General features: G+C 35.9%; 2 long non-coding RNA genes across 5 annotated transcripts; both read right to left on the bottom strand.

Annotated features, from left to right (window-relative positions):
• Window positions 1–1,706: 1,706 nt before the first annotated feature.
• LOC137022744 (uncharacterized) lies at window positions 1,707–6,322 on the bottom strand. 4 transcript variants are annotated; one of them, XR_010895427.1, is made up of 4 exons: window positions 6,240–6,322; window positions 5,034–5,135; window positions 2,417–4,312; window positions 1,707–2,077 (listed from the first exon to the last, which is right to left on the bottom strand). It is a non-coding gene; the product is annotated as an uncharacterized lncRNA (long non-coding RNA). The 4 variants fall into 4 exon arrangements; XR_010895428.1 differs by lacking the exon at window positions 6,240–6,322 and adding an exon at window positions 5,667–5,700; XR_010895429.1 differs by lacking the exon at window positions 6,240–6,322 and having other exon boundaries at window positions 1,715–2,077; window positions 2,417–2,524; window positions 2,735–4,312; window positions 5,034–5,237.
• Window positions 6,323–7,174: 852 nt separating this feature from the next.
• Window positions 7,175–10,379, bottom strand: LOC137022743 (uncharacterized). Its single transcript, XR_010895425.1, has 5 exons — window positions 10,271–10,379; window positions 9,741–9,828; window positions 8,051–9,652; window positions 7,834–7,896; window positions 7,175–7,642 (listed from the first exon to the last, which is right to left on the bottom strand). It is a non-coding gene; the product is annotated as an uncharacterized lncRNA (long non-coding RNA).
• Between the last annotated feature and the right edge of the window lie 3,608 nt (window positions 10,380–13,987).

Here is a 13,987-nt window from a genome sequence, read left to right as displayed (position 1 = left end):
TGTATGCGGCATGCATGCGTCGGACTATGTGAGTATTGTATACTGTTATATTGTTTACATTTGATTCTGAATGAATTTGAGGCTATGCTCCGTGGCTAACGGCTAATGCTACACTGTTGGAGAGATTTATAAAGAATGAAGTTGTGTTTATGAATTATACAGACTGCAAGTGTTTAAAAATGAAAATAAAGACGGCACTCTTGTCTCCGTGAATACAGTAAGAAACGATGGTAACTTTAACCACATTTAACAGTACATTAGCAACATGCTAATGAAACATTTAGAAAGACAATTTACAAATATCACTAAAAATATCATGATATCATGATTCATGTCAGTTATTATTGCTCCATCTGCCATTTTTCGCTATTGTTCTTGCTTGCTTACCTAGTCTGTTGATTCACCTGTGCAGATCCAGACATTACTGGCTGCCCTTGTCTAATGCCTTTCATAATGTTGGGAACATGGGCTGGCATATGCAAATATTGGGGGCGTACATATTAATGATCCCGACTGTTACGTAACAGTCGATGTTATGTTGAGATTCGCCTGTTCTTCAGAGGTCTTTTAAACAAATGAGATTTATATAAGAAGGAGGAAACAATGAAGTTTGAGACTCACTGTATGTCATTTCCATGTACTGAACTATTGTTATTTGACTATGCCAAGATAAATTCAATTTTTCATTCGAGGGCACCTTTAAAGGGTTTGTTCACCCCAAAATTACATTTCTGTCATTAAAGGTGCCCTAGAATTTAAAATTGAATTTACCTGAGCCTCAAACACCGTTGTTTCCTCCTTCTTATGTAAATCTCATGGGTGAAAAACACCACAGAAAAACTGGCGAATCTCAACATAACACTGACTGTGATGCAACAGTCGGGGTCATTAATATGTACGCCCCCAACTTTTGCATATGCCAGCTCATGTTCAAGGCAGTATTAACATCATGGAGCTGCACAGCTGAATCATCAGATGTTCTGCAGGTATTGTAAAGCATGCAAGCAGTGACAATAGCGAAAAAAGCAGATGGATTCATAATAACTGTTCATGATCCATGACATCATATATATCAGATATATTTAGTGATATTTGTAAATTGTCTTTCTAAATGTTTCGTTAGTATGTTGCTAATGTACCCGTACTGCTAATGTGGTTAAAGTTACCATTGTTTCTTACTGTTTTCACTGAGACCAGAGCCATGTCATTATTTTCATTTTTAAACGCTTGCAGTCTGTATAAACGCATCTTCATTCTTTATAAATCTCTCCAACAGTGTGTAACGTTAGCTTTAGCCCCGTTAGCCGCACAGCAAAGGCTACTATCAAACTCATTCAGAATCAAATGTAAACATTCATAAAAATAATTACCATACTTACGTGATCTGATATGCTGCATGACGAATACTTTGTAAAAATACACTTTGAGAGTTATATTAGCTGTGTGAACTTATTCTATTGTTTATTAAATGTATTATAGAGTTTCGAGCTTGGGGGTGGGGATCACGAGCATTTAAAGGGGACACGCACTGAATCACCGCATTTTTAATTGCACCCCAAAATTGTCAGTTAAAACATGGTATAATAAAAAATGTATGGGGCATTTTGAGCTGACACTTCACAGACACATAGAGACACCTTATACTTTTATTACATCTTGTGAAATAGTGTTCTAGGGCACCTTTAAGTACTCACCCTCATGTTGTTCTACACCAGTAAGATCTTTGTTCATATTCAGAATACAAATTAAGATATTTTTGATTAAATATATGAGGTTTTTTTATCCTCCATTAAAAGCAATGAAATTACCACATTCAATGTCCAGAAAAAAAAACGAGAACACTTTTTGTGCACAAAAACAAAACAAAAATAACTTTATTTAACAATTTTTCCTCTTCACTGTCCATCTGTTATGCAGTTGGCGGCTTGGCGCAGTGCTGTGTTTTCATGTTTACGTCCAAATGGCAGCTCATTATTGGCCAGCTCCTGCGTCAGCATCTCACACATGACTCATGCTGCTTACGTGAATAGGCATCGGCCAATAATAAGTCGCCGTTCAGATGTAGAACCTGGAAGTGCTGCAACAAAAATAGCATAGCAGAATGACAGGAGAGAGATGAATTTGAAGAATGAAGTCATTATTTTTGTTTTGTTTTTACACACAAAAAGTATTCTCGTCACTTCATAACATTAAAGTTGAACCACTGTAGTCACATGGACTATTGTAACATTTTTACTAATTTTCTGGACATTAAATGTGGTACTTTTGTTGCTTTCAGCGGAGGATTAAAAAAAAATCTTGGATTTCATCAAAATATCTTAATTTGTGTTCCAAAGATGAATGAAGGTCTTACGGGTTTGGAATGACATGAGGCTGAGTAATTAATGACAGAAATTTCATTTTTGTGTGAACTAACCATTTAAGGTGCATTTTACGTCCAGCATATTCTTACAACCAGGTGGACGTCCCGCTGTTGCAACCGCCCCCAGATGTTGATAAGGATCATATCAACTCCCCCCTCTCTCTATGAAACAAAACAATCAAACAAAAAAACAAGATCAGCAAAATGGAATTACAGATAGTGTTATCAGTTATACTGCAATTTATAAATTATGTAATTGACAGTATAACTTAAGTTTTTATTAAATGTATCAATGTACAGTTACAGTAAATGTTCTTGATATTACAAAATTAATATTTAAAGCTGCGAAAAAGAACTGAATCCGCTACTGACAGGAAGCTTTCTGTGCGTGCTCCAATCGGAAGTTCCAGAACACGGAATCCGATTCGGAACACCGGCAAGTAGCCTCTTTTGGTTGCGATGTAAGAACACACACACACACACACACACACACACACACACACACACACACACACACACAAACACAAAATAGACCCCTTTTTTTCACAACATTCTTTATTTAGGGGAAGTTAGACGTGTAGCTCATTAGAAAATGATGCATTCAGGCAGACATATGCACAGAAATCCATCTGCAATCATGACATTCTAAAAAACATCATTGTAAAAACTAAATATATCACCTGCTAATGATCCCCTTGCCACATAACCAAGAATCTAATGAGTGCTCAATAGGATATGAGGGCCTCTGATGTTGTTACATCTATTGGGCTTCATTTCTGGCTAGACCAGGTCCTTATATTCGGACCATGTTCTGTATGAGATTTCTCCTCATTACAGGTACATTACATTTGTTATGTAACTTTTGTTCAACAGCACTGCGAGAAAACCTGTGCGTGAGATTTAGCAGTGTGTCATATTGTGTAGTGTTAGTAAGGTATCTGAACCAGTGGATTCAACTAAGTCAGCACGACGCGCAGAACCGTTGTGCTTGTGAACCCTATCCTGGTGAACATGTCGTCTCGCTCTGAGCATGCTCTCTATAGCCGAGTGGCGTTGACGTGGCATCAAGTGAGGTAAAAGAATTCAAATGAAAAGAAAAAAAAAAAAAGCATAAAACAGTGGGCTTTTACCTCTGACCCTGATCCGCTGCTCCAGAAACCTTCTGCTATAGTTATACTGGAGAGCTTTGGACCAAGCAGCCATAGTCTGAATATATCCTTACAACAAATACACCTGGGCTTCAAAGGGGCATTGACCTCCCAATAAATAAATGTGAGCAACATGTATCCATTAGTACATTTCAAAATGCCCATCCAGCCCATCTCTGTTTGTATTTTAATGGATGGTTGACTACTGTAGACCTGTTGCAAAAAAAACAGTCAGTCCTGCTGAAATAACTTGGAGTCACGTGCGTTGCTCGACGGCACAATGGTGATTGAGGACGATTGTGATGACAGAAATAACTGGCTCACATCTTCCAACCTCTGGAACAGCAGCTCTTTACCCATGAGGTCATCACCTCTCTATGTATATTTCAGTCTTCTCTCCATGGTTTCTTCAGGGTTGCACAAACAGACACAAAAACAGAGCAGTTCTGAAGAAAACCGATGGTGCTGCCACTGAACAGCGGGAAAGTTGCGAGGTCCATCGTTCCCATGGAGGAATCATGGTCTACGTGTCAGGTTTGCCATGGACACACATGGCGCGGGAGGTGCTTGGGTTGTGACGTTTGTCACAAAAGAAGCTGTGTGTTTCTTTGGCTGCTGCTTGCTTGTGTCAGCAAATACACACAGTTCATGGATCCAGCGTACTATTGGGTCTTTCTCGACACGCTGCATCAAGGTCTGGAGCAGCTGTCTACCCTTGGCAGCAGACACTTACTCCAGCACCTCCATCATCTTCTTCATCATCCTCTTCATCATCCTCTTCATCACTCCCCTCGGAAAAGATCTGTTGACAGAGGACAAACATTGCTGCTTAGATAAAACACTATAAAAACATTTAGTTGGCGTCCCAACCGGACTAAAATAGTCTGAATAGAAACACTTATTATAGGCGTACCGTAGTGATTCATGATAAGACAAAAACATGGTTTGGAAGATGGATTCATGATGTACTCGCTCATTATACACATTTTGAACAAAAGTTAGTGTACCTTTAGTTATCCTTTTGCTTTGCCTTAGTTTAGTTGTATGTACTCAGAATATTAAGTATTTTCAACTTGCTAAGTTTTGTGGATGCAAATTAAATTTATTGCCAAATTTTACAGCCCCAACTGCATATATACAGTACATACAGTGTCTTTAAAAGTATTTTATCTGCAGTGACACTTGCAACACAATATCTATCTTGCTGACAAAAACTGAGTTCATACATGAATGATTCAGATTTAGTGATTTTTGTAAAGACAATAACCAATCTATAAAAGACAACCTAATGTTGAGCATAAAATCACACTTAAATGTGTGATTCAAAATGGTTGCTGAAGTGGAAAAGTTACTTTTTAGTTGATAGCCTAATAAAATATAGAAACATGCACATTTCTAACAATGTTAAATCATGTCAATTGTTTTCACATAAATATGGACCCTCATCATTGAAAACTTATCCTTAACGTATCCTACGCATCCTTAAAAATGTGTATATATATATACTGTATATATAAGCTTACCATTCTGATGATTTGTTTAAGCTTCAGAGCAGCGTAGTGTAGTAAATGCAGAAATGGATCTTCATCTGTTATTTATACTCTTCCTGCAGAAACTGTTCACGCCTCACGCCAAAAAAAGAGCAAACAAATCAGCAGCCAATCCGGTCCAGACACATTACAGTCGACGTTTTCACAGAAACGAAACTTTGCTTTCAGAGTTTCTGAAACATGTGTTTTACATAATTCAGATACAAACGTATAAGCTGTAAGGTAGGCAAAGACAGTCTTGTGGACATGACAGATAGGCCTAGATAGGGAGCAAATAAGATTCTAGAGTCATCCCACCTAAGAAAACACAATAAAGAGGCAATAAAGTTTCAGACATCGTTTAGAATAGTACAACCTAGAACAGGGAGAGATTAAGGAAAGTGAAAGCATATGGGAAGATTTTATTTATTTAGCCTATTATTTAGCCTCGTCATTCATTTTTCCATTCATTCAGCAGGGTGCTGTTAAGTGCTGACGAAAGAGAGGAGTAGGCTAGCCGTTTCATGAATTGTCAGAGATTCAGCATTAGGATTGGGAAGATCATTCCACCAGGATGAAAACATTCTGGAAAGTGATGTCTCTCACTGAAGGTATACGCTCACTTACCGACATCAGGCTTTTTTGTTTTCTTTTTCTTTTCTTTTTTTTGCCATGCACAAAGGATTCTGTAACAGTACGTATGTACGGGAAGAAGGAGGCGGGAATAAGCGTTGGTATGCTGCCTGTTATTATTTTTTTTTAATAAAAAAAAAATCTGTTTTATGTGTAGCGTTATTGGATAATTTATTTCTTCTTTATCTATCTATCTATCTATCTATCTATCTATCTATCTATCTATCTATCTATCTATCTATCTATCTATCTAGTGATTCTAAAAAGAAAGAAATTATGTTAAATATTGAAACCGTCAGTAGGTGGCAGCGATTCGACGTTTTAATGAGTGAGCTACTTAAATCGTTCATTCAAGCCAATTCGTTAAAATGTCATAATAATTAAGGAAGAAAACAAACACCGATGTGAATACTTTTGTCATTAATAACTATTGAAAAATGAAGTAATAAAATAGATGGCTGTTTTAGTAATTGGTTACAGTTACACTGATAGTTATGGCTAAATTGCAATGGATAAGCTAGCTAAAATATATGTGGAGTGTAATTAGCTATTACAATGTTTTCATACCTCCTTCTCAGTACATGCTTTATTCTTTTTAACGTCCCTCTTTGAACAGAAGTTTAATATAGTCGGCTGGGCAACGGTTCTCTTCATTTTTTGGTGCTACCCGTGCTCTTCATTCAAATATTAGAGCTCCACTCACGTTGTTTTGGTGAAAGTGCGACAGTTATTGGTTGGGCGTTACCAATCGGTTCAATGGAAGGGGGTACTTTTTTGACTAATTTATTATGACAAACAAAATTATTGTTACAAAATAAATGAATTATACATATGTTAGTATAGATCTACTGTGATTTTCATGTTGAAATATTGGGGGGGTTGTAACTGATGGATTTGAATATTGGGGGGGTTACCTCCCCCCCATCCCCCCCGTAATGAAATGTAAATGTAATGAAAAAGGACTGGACGGCCAAGAAAACTTTCAAAATCTGATGAGACGTTTCTCAGAGTTTCATTTTAGAGAAAATGGAAGAGGTTCAGGAGGTCACACTAAATACTGATTTTTGCTTCAAACAATTTTTTTCATAATCTTTTTTTACATTTTGTGTAGGCCTACATATTTCCTATATTTTCTGTTTGTATCGTAATAAAGAGACTGAAAAATAAATATGGATGGTCATTAAACCATTGGCAAAACAACAAAGCTGGTGGTGGCCTAAGACTTTTTCTTAGTATTGTGTGTGTATAATATATATATATAGATAGATAGATAGATAGATAGATAGATAGATAGATAGATAGATAGATAGATAGATAGATAGATAGATAGATAGATAGATAGATAGATAGATAGATAGATAGATAGATAGATAGATAGATAGATAGATAGATAGATTTACTTTTTCTAAAAACAATCCCATATTGGCCTATACTGTAATAAGATGTGCTATTGTTAGTAAATTTATCATCCAATGAACAAAAAATAAACACAGCACAATGGATTTTTGTTACGGATTTTGCTATTTTTATTTTGTTTTTTTGTTTTTACATTTTGTTCCGGGGCTATTTGTTTTATCAGCTGGGCCCCGGACCAACCGAACCAAGCAATGCAGAAACCAAAGGTTTCACCAAAAAAATACTTCTTCACTTCACTTTACATTTGTAGCATTTTTTTCATGAGTTAGTTACGTGTTAAAGACGTTTCTTGGTTCACTTTTAGCTTTACAGGCATTGGTACGATTTTTTTCTGGTTGGTTCTTCACTTTGTAGACTTTGCAGACTTTGTAGACTTGAGGCTTTACGCAAGATGTCAGGCTTCGCAGCTTTTAGGCATACGGCACTGGCCTCTGCGCATCCGGACACCAACGCAAAACAGAGGTGGAGACTGAGTTTCCCCTCTGAATAGTGCTGGGCCAGATGATCCCGCCCCTGGCAGCAAGGATTACATGAGCTCCGCCTCCTTCATGATGCTAGAACAAACAATAAAACCATTCAGATACAGGAACTGCAGATGGTGTCAAATAACAATTTTATGAAAATTAAATAATGCATTTGAAAGAAGTCATTAGATGTAACATTGCAAGATTTGCTTATATTTAGTTCACTAATGTCTTTTACAGTAGCTCAAAATCATAAAGTTTGAAATATCCAGTGTACTCACACATTAGTGCTACGAAATCACTCAGGGTTCCATGGCGTCTCCCACAGAGGAATCACCATAGACCTGTTAAGATGATTCAGTTTCCAGGTTACACAATGACCAACCACCAAAATAAAACTTGCATTACAAAATCATTTAATTGTAAAGATAGAAAACACTTACAACACATTCTGCTAAATAATAATAATAATTGTGAGTAATAATGATTATCTCTTACCCTGCTGATCCGTAAGCACTAAGCAGGAGGCTCTGATGGTAGAAAGGACAGATCAATGCGTCTTCCTGTTATTTATACTAGCACACTGTTCCTGCCCTCAGCTGATCTGAGAACAGCTGTTGCCCTAGTTTTCTTAAGTTTCACTTTCTAGATAAGTTTCTGATTTGCTGCCTGCCCGTCCCTCTACAGGAAGTGTTTGTTATATTCCTGGTAAATGACACAGCATTTTAATACTCCATTAGCTTATAACATCCACTAAAATGAACTCTTTTTTGCTGAGATAACACATTTGTTTCTGACTAATTGACTTTGCATCCCTTTCTAGGTTCAGAACACTTTTATTATAAATATTGTTTGAGAACATTAAAAAATGGGCCTGGTAGATATCTTGTTTAGGAAATTATTTCAACAGCTTTTCTTAACACCATTTCTTAAAAATCAAAACTGTACTTACCAGTAATTTCAATAATAAGATTCCATTTGTTAACATCACTAAGCATTATAATTAATAAAGAATGAAAAATACTTCTGCACCATTTATTAATCTTAATTCAAATTTTACTAATACATTTTTTTTTATCTGTTAATGCACTGAATTTTTTATTTGAATTAAGATTACTAAATGCTGTTAAAAATATATTAGACTAACTATTGTTAGTCCATGTTAGGTCATTACTAATGTTAACAAATGGGACTTTATTTGACTTTTAAGTGTTACTGTAATCGCTTTTTACTATTTTAGGATTTCTTTCTCTGTTTGAGATCATCAGGGTTTCTGTTGTGTCAGGTTTTGGTTATAACTTTGGCCACAGAATTAGCAGGTTACTTTCAGATTATGAGCAGAAGGGGTTATAAAGATAACATTCATAATTGTGGATGATAAAATGTCATTGAAATCTGCATGTTTAAACTCAGATTAGATTAAGCATTATTTTAAAGTTCATCCAAAAATGAAAATCACCTTCATGTGGTTCTAAACCTTTATTATTATTATTTTTTCTTCTTCTGTGGAACATAAAATATATTTTGGAAAATGTCTATTTTTGTTTCATACAAGTTAATGGGGCCCAAATGTTGTGTGGATTCTGCTGAAATATATTGTTTTATGTTCCAAAGAAGAAAGTAAGTCATACTGGTTTGGAACGACTTGAGGGTGTGAGATTTACATTTTGTCTTCACTATCCCTGTAATTCTCTCTTCATTACTCTAATAAAAAAAACACAGACATGAATTTTAGTTCAGCAGGTTTTCCCATTTTTATTGATTTTTTACTTTTTTAGGAAGAAGTTGCAGTCAGCCTTTATTCAAAAAAGGTTGGTTTTACAGCAGGCCATCCCCATAACCTACTAACCAAGCAACAGACAACCAGAAGCCGACCAAAGGGAAAAAGGTTAGGGGAAGTTTGTCGGCTTTTGTTGATTGTTCGGTTGCTTCTAGTTTCTGGTGCTTCATTAGCGGGTCATAGACCTGGCTCTGTCCACTTCAGGTCCACTGGACCCCAGCCAGACATCCAGTGTTGCCAGAGAATGCACTAGAACAGGGCAGTGGACACGAGTGCCGAATCCCTTGGCAGATTGGTTCTCCTCCTCTCCTCCTCAAAATCTAAACATGAAATGACAACATTATTATATCTAAAACTTCTGACTGATCTCAGTAAACAAAAAATGAATTTAGAGTGAAATCTACTTACAAAAAAATAAACGCAAGCATTGGCTAAAAGCCTGAAAGAGCCTTAGGCAGCGTGACGTCTCAACTCGTGTGCAGTCATCTGGTGGCAGCTAAAAGTGAAAGGAAATGGAGAAAAAACATTAATACCATCTATTATTAAATCAAAACCCAATTCTGCATTCAAAACAACAACAACAACAAAACAATATAATCTGCTAAATCTGTGCATATAATCACAAATGATCAAGAATTTGTCTATCAACCAGGAAGTGTTTTTCATTTTCATCTGTTAGTCATATGAGTTTCGGTTCTTTCCAGACTACAATAAAAAAATACGTTTCTAGATCTCTTTTGTCAGAAGATACAACTTTTTCAATGGATTGTGATTTTATTTGACAAACGGATAGAGATTATGTTCATTACATTACACAATGACACTCCCTTATTTTGTAGTCAGTAAAGAGACCACAAAAAAAAGATAAATGATAAAAACATTATGCAATTATTACTGCTGTAAGTTTTAAAAGGCAAAAAATAGACATGATCACTCACCAAACTGCACACTAGATCACAGCAAACAAGTAGACCATCTCCGCTCCATCTCAGACAAGAGAGTCTGCAGGATAAGAAAGGACGGATCTCTGCTTCCTCTCGTTTAAATACTCTACAGAATTTCCTTAAGAAACTCCTCCCTCTCCTAACCAGTCTCAGTGTCTCAGTAAAGAGGAAGCAACAGTAGTAACTTAAAAATGTCTTAAGACGTTTTTATTGTAATATTTAATTTGACATTTGTGTTTACATTTATACATTTAGAAGACCCAGTATCAAATTAAGTTACAGATTTTTTTTTCTAATGATTTGTCTTAAAAAAAAAAAAGGTTACACTTTATTTAGATGACTGTGTTACAGTGTAATTATACATTTAAGTACTGAGTAATAATTATTAACCCTCTACTTCACACATGTTGATGGCACAAGGAAAAATAAAATCACATCATTTTTAGGTTAATTTGGGAACATTTTATTGATAAATATAAATATATATATATATATATATATATATATATATATATATATATATATATATATATATATATATATATATATTTTTTTTTTTTTTTTTTTGCCTCAGGGCAAAATTGTGCGACAATGGAACAGAGAAAATTAATTTTTTTTTTTTAAATTCAAGAAATTATTAAGTAAAAAGGGAAAAACACTTGAAACACTGATATACTGAATTTGATACATGCATAGGTCTGTATCATGTAGTGTGCTATGCCATATAATGTACTTCATGTGATAAGATTTCACTCCGTACGAAACTTCAGAAAGCAGTTCTTCTCTGCTGTGACATAGTGGTGTATGTTACAATTTTTTTGCACATCACTTTGGGTGTTCCTGCACACCCAGGAACCCTGCATCTTCCCTTCTTATAATACATTCAGGCCAATGAGAGGTACTGTCTAAAACATCCTCGAAAAATACCCCTTATCGCACAACGTTGCCCTGAGGCAATGAAAAGAAAAACTGAATTTCTGAACATGCAAAATAAAAAAAACTTCATAAAACCTGACAAAAGGCTTCTCTACACCTTCTTACACACACACATATTTTTATGCACAGTTCATGTCGTTTTAAAGGTGCTAAAGAGGATGTTTTGATTTATAAAGTTTTGCAGTACTACTTGAAACTGTCTTTACTAACTAATAAAAGACTATTTATTAATGATCCCGACTGTTACGTAACAGTCAGTGTTATGTTGAGATTCGCCTGTTCTTCAGAGGTCTTTTAAACAAATGAGATTTATATAAGAAGGAGGAAACAATGGAGTTTGAGACTCACTGTATGTCATTTCCATGTACTGAACTCTTGTTATTCAACTATGCCAAGATAAATTCAATTTTTAATTCTAGGGCACCTTTAAGTAAAGTTTACTAAAAAGGTTAGTTAGAACAACTGTTTTACAGCGATCAGATGGTACAGCAGCCACACGGTACACATGGGAGCCTTTAGAAATCTCCCAGCTCACAAACTGTAATTACAAGCTCTACAAGGATGTGAACGCTTTTTACGAGCCAGAATCTCGTAGTTACAGTATAGCCTGAACCCACGATTTCAGATGCCATCTTTTTTTAGCTCAACTGTCACAGAATGAGAGCACAGTGATGCTAACTTTGGATTGAGACTTGCCTTGATGCCTTCCTACCTTGAAATGCGTCCTCCGAAGACAGTTTTTGGATGCAGCCGAAATCTCTAGGGATCTTTAAGACCTTGATTAGCTGGATGAGGTGTGTTTAATTAGGGTTGGAGCCAAACTCTGTAGGGCTGTGGCCCTCCAGGAGTAATTACCGTAATCTTGACATGACAACACGTTATATTCTGAGCTGTTCATGTCCTCGGACTGGGAATTATGCATTTCTATGGCACCACGATCAACAACTAAATGAATCTACAGTGGTTCAACCTTAATATTATGAAATGATGAGAATACTTTTTGTGCACAAAAACAAAACAAAAATAATGACTTTATTCAACAAATGTATCTGTCCCCTGTCATACTGCTACCCTATTTTCATTGCAGATCTTCCGTGTTTCCATCCGAATATGTGTCAGCATCACACACATGCGTAGTGCTGCACACGTGACCAGAGCCAATACTAAGCCTGTGTTTGGACATAAACATGGAAGCTCTGCAACAAAAATAACATAGCAGTATGATAGGGGTCATAACATTAAGGTTGAACCACTGTAGTTGACTATTTTATCGATGTCTTTACTACCTTTCTGGACCTCAAAATGTGCAATGATGTTGCTGCCTATGTGTGGATCAGATAGCCTCAGATTTCATCAAAAAATATCTTAATTTGTGTTCTGAATCAATATTAATTAAATTGTAAAAATTTAATTGATTTAGGCCTATACTGTCAACCAACCCCTAACCTTAAACATACCCATTGGTAACCCTCTTAACATATTTAATCTAATTTTTGTTTAAGAATCTTTAAAACTTTACAGACATTTACATTCACAAACAGCTATATTACAACCTACATCAAAGGTAAAAGATCATAATAGAGTACCACAGAGATGACGTGTTTTTGTAGGCCATCCCGGAAGTTAGCACCGCACGGGTTCCTATGCATTTCCCCAACAATAAGCTCTGTGTTTAACAAAGGGTTATGGCACTTACACGTTTTGTCTATCAAGATAATCTTTACAAGTTAACACTTGTCAGATTGATATAAAAAGCTAACAGTAGGCTATAAACGGACTACAGCACACCATGGTCGCGGATCAACATCACCACCACCAAGCTTCCTCAAACCTAATTTAAAAAACTACGTTATTTAAAAACATGCTCACTGATTATGATCTGCAATGTGTATTAATACTTATCCACTTTTTCATGAGAAATGCTGTCCAAATGTTCTGTTTGTCATGATGACGTCTAAAGTTCCCGCCAAAAGGAAGTAGTACCTTTTAGCAAGTTAGCAACCGCTGTTTTTAAGACACATAAAGGTTTAAAAAATCACAAGCGGGTTATAACTGGTGTGTTTTATGATCAAAATGTGAAAATATTTAGAAGCTTTTGTTAACCACAAACCTTATTTCAGGTGATTTAACAAAAACCCATTCAGAAAAATCGAAACCGGATGTCCTAAAATGCTAACTCGCTTCCGGGTTTTGCATATATACGTCATCCCTGAGGAACTCTATACAGGCACTTTAAACTGGATATTGGCTACATCAGGGGAAAAACACACACACATATTTTATACTTTATTAAGGGGGAATTACCGGTAGCACATTAAACAATGAAACTGTAATTGAACAAGTAACTTGCTAATGTCCCCGTTGCTACTAACCAAGTTAATAGTATACTCAATAGTATAATGTGGACCTCTACTGTCAAAGCAGCATTAGAGGATTCACTTCTAGCTAGATCTAAATGTATGTTTGTATGAGATAATTTCTCAATACAGACACTATAAGTTACTCAACATTGTTTAACAGCACTGCAACAGTGTGTCATACTGTGTATAGTCAGATAACTGAAATACTGGAATAACACCAGCACAATCTGTACAATTTGTGGGCCAGTGAGCCCAGACACTCAAAAAAATAAAGGTTAGATAAGGGGGTTTTGCAGTCATGCCAGAGAACAACCATTTTGGGCTCCCCAAAGAACCTTGAACAGTTGTTAGAAGAACCATTTTTTCTTATTTTGAAGAACACTTTAATAATCTAAAGAACCTTTTTCCACTATAA

Source organism: Chanodichthys erythropterus, chromosome 7 (genome assembly GCF_024489055.1).
Source record: "Chanodichthys erythropterus isolate Z2021 chromosome 7, ASM2448905v1, whole genome shotgun sequence".
In the NCBI taxonomy this organism is placed as follows: Eukaryota; Metazoa; Chordata; class Actinopteri; order Cypriniformes; family Xenocyprididae; genus Chanodichthys; species Chanodichthys erythropterus.
This window is presented reverse-complemented; position numbering and strand designations above follow the sequence as displayed.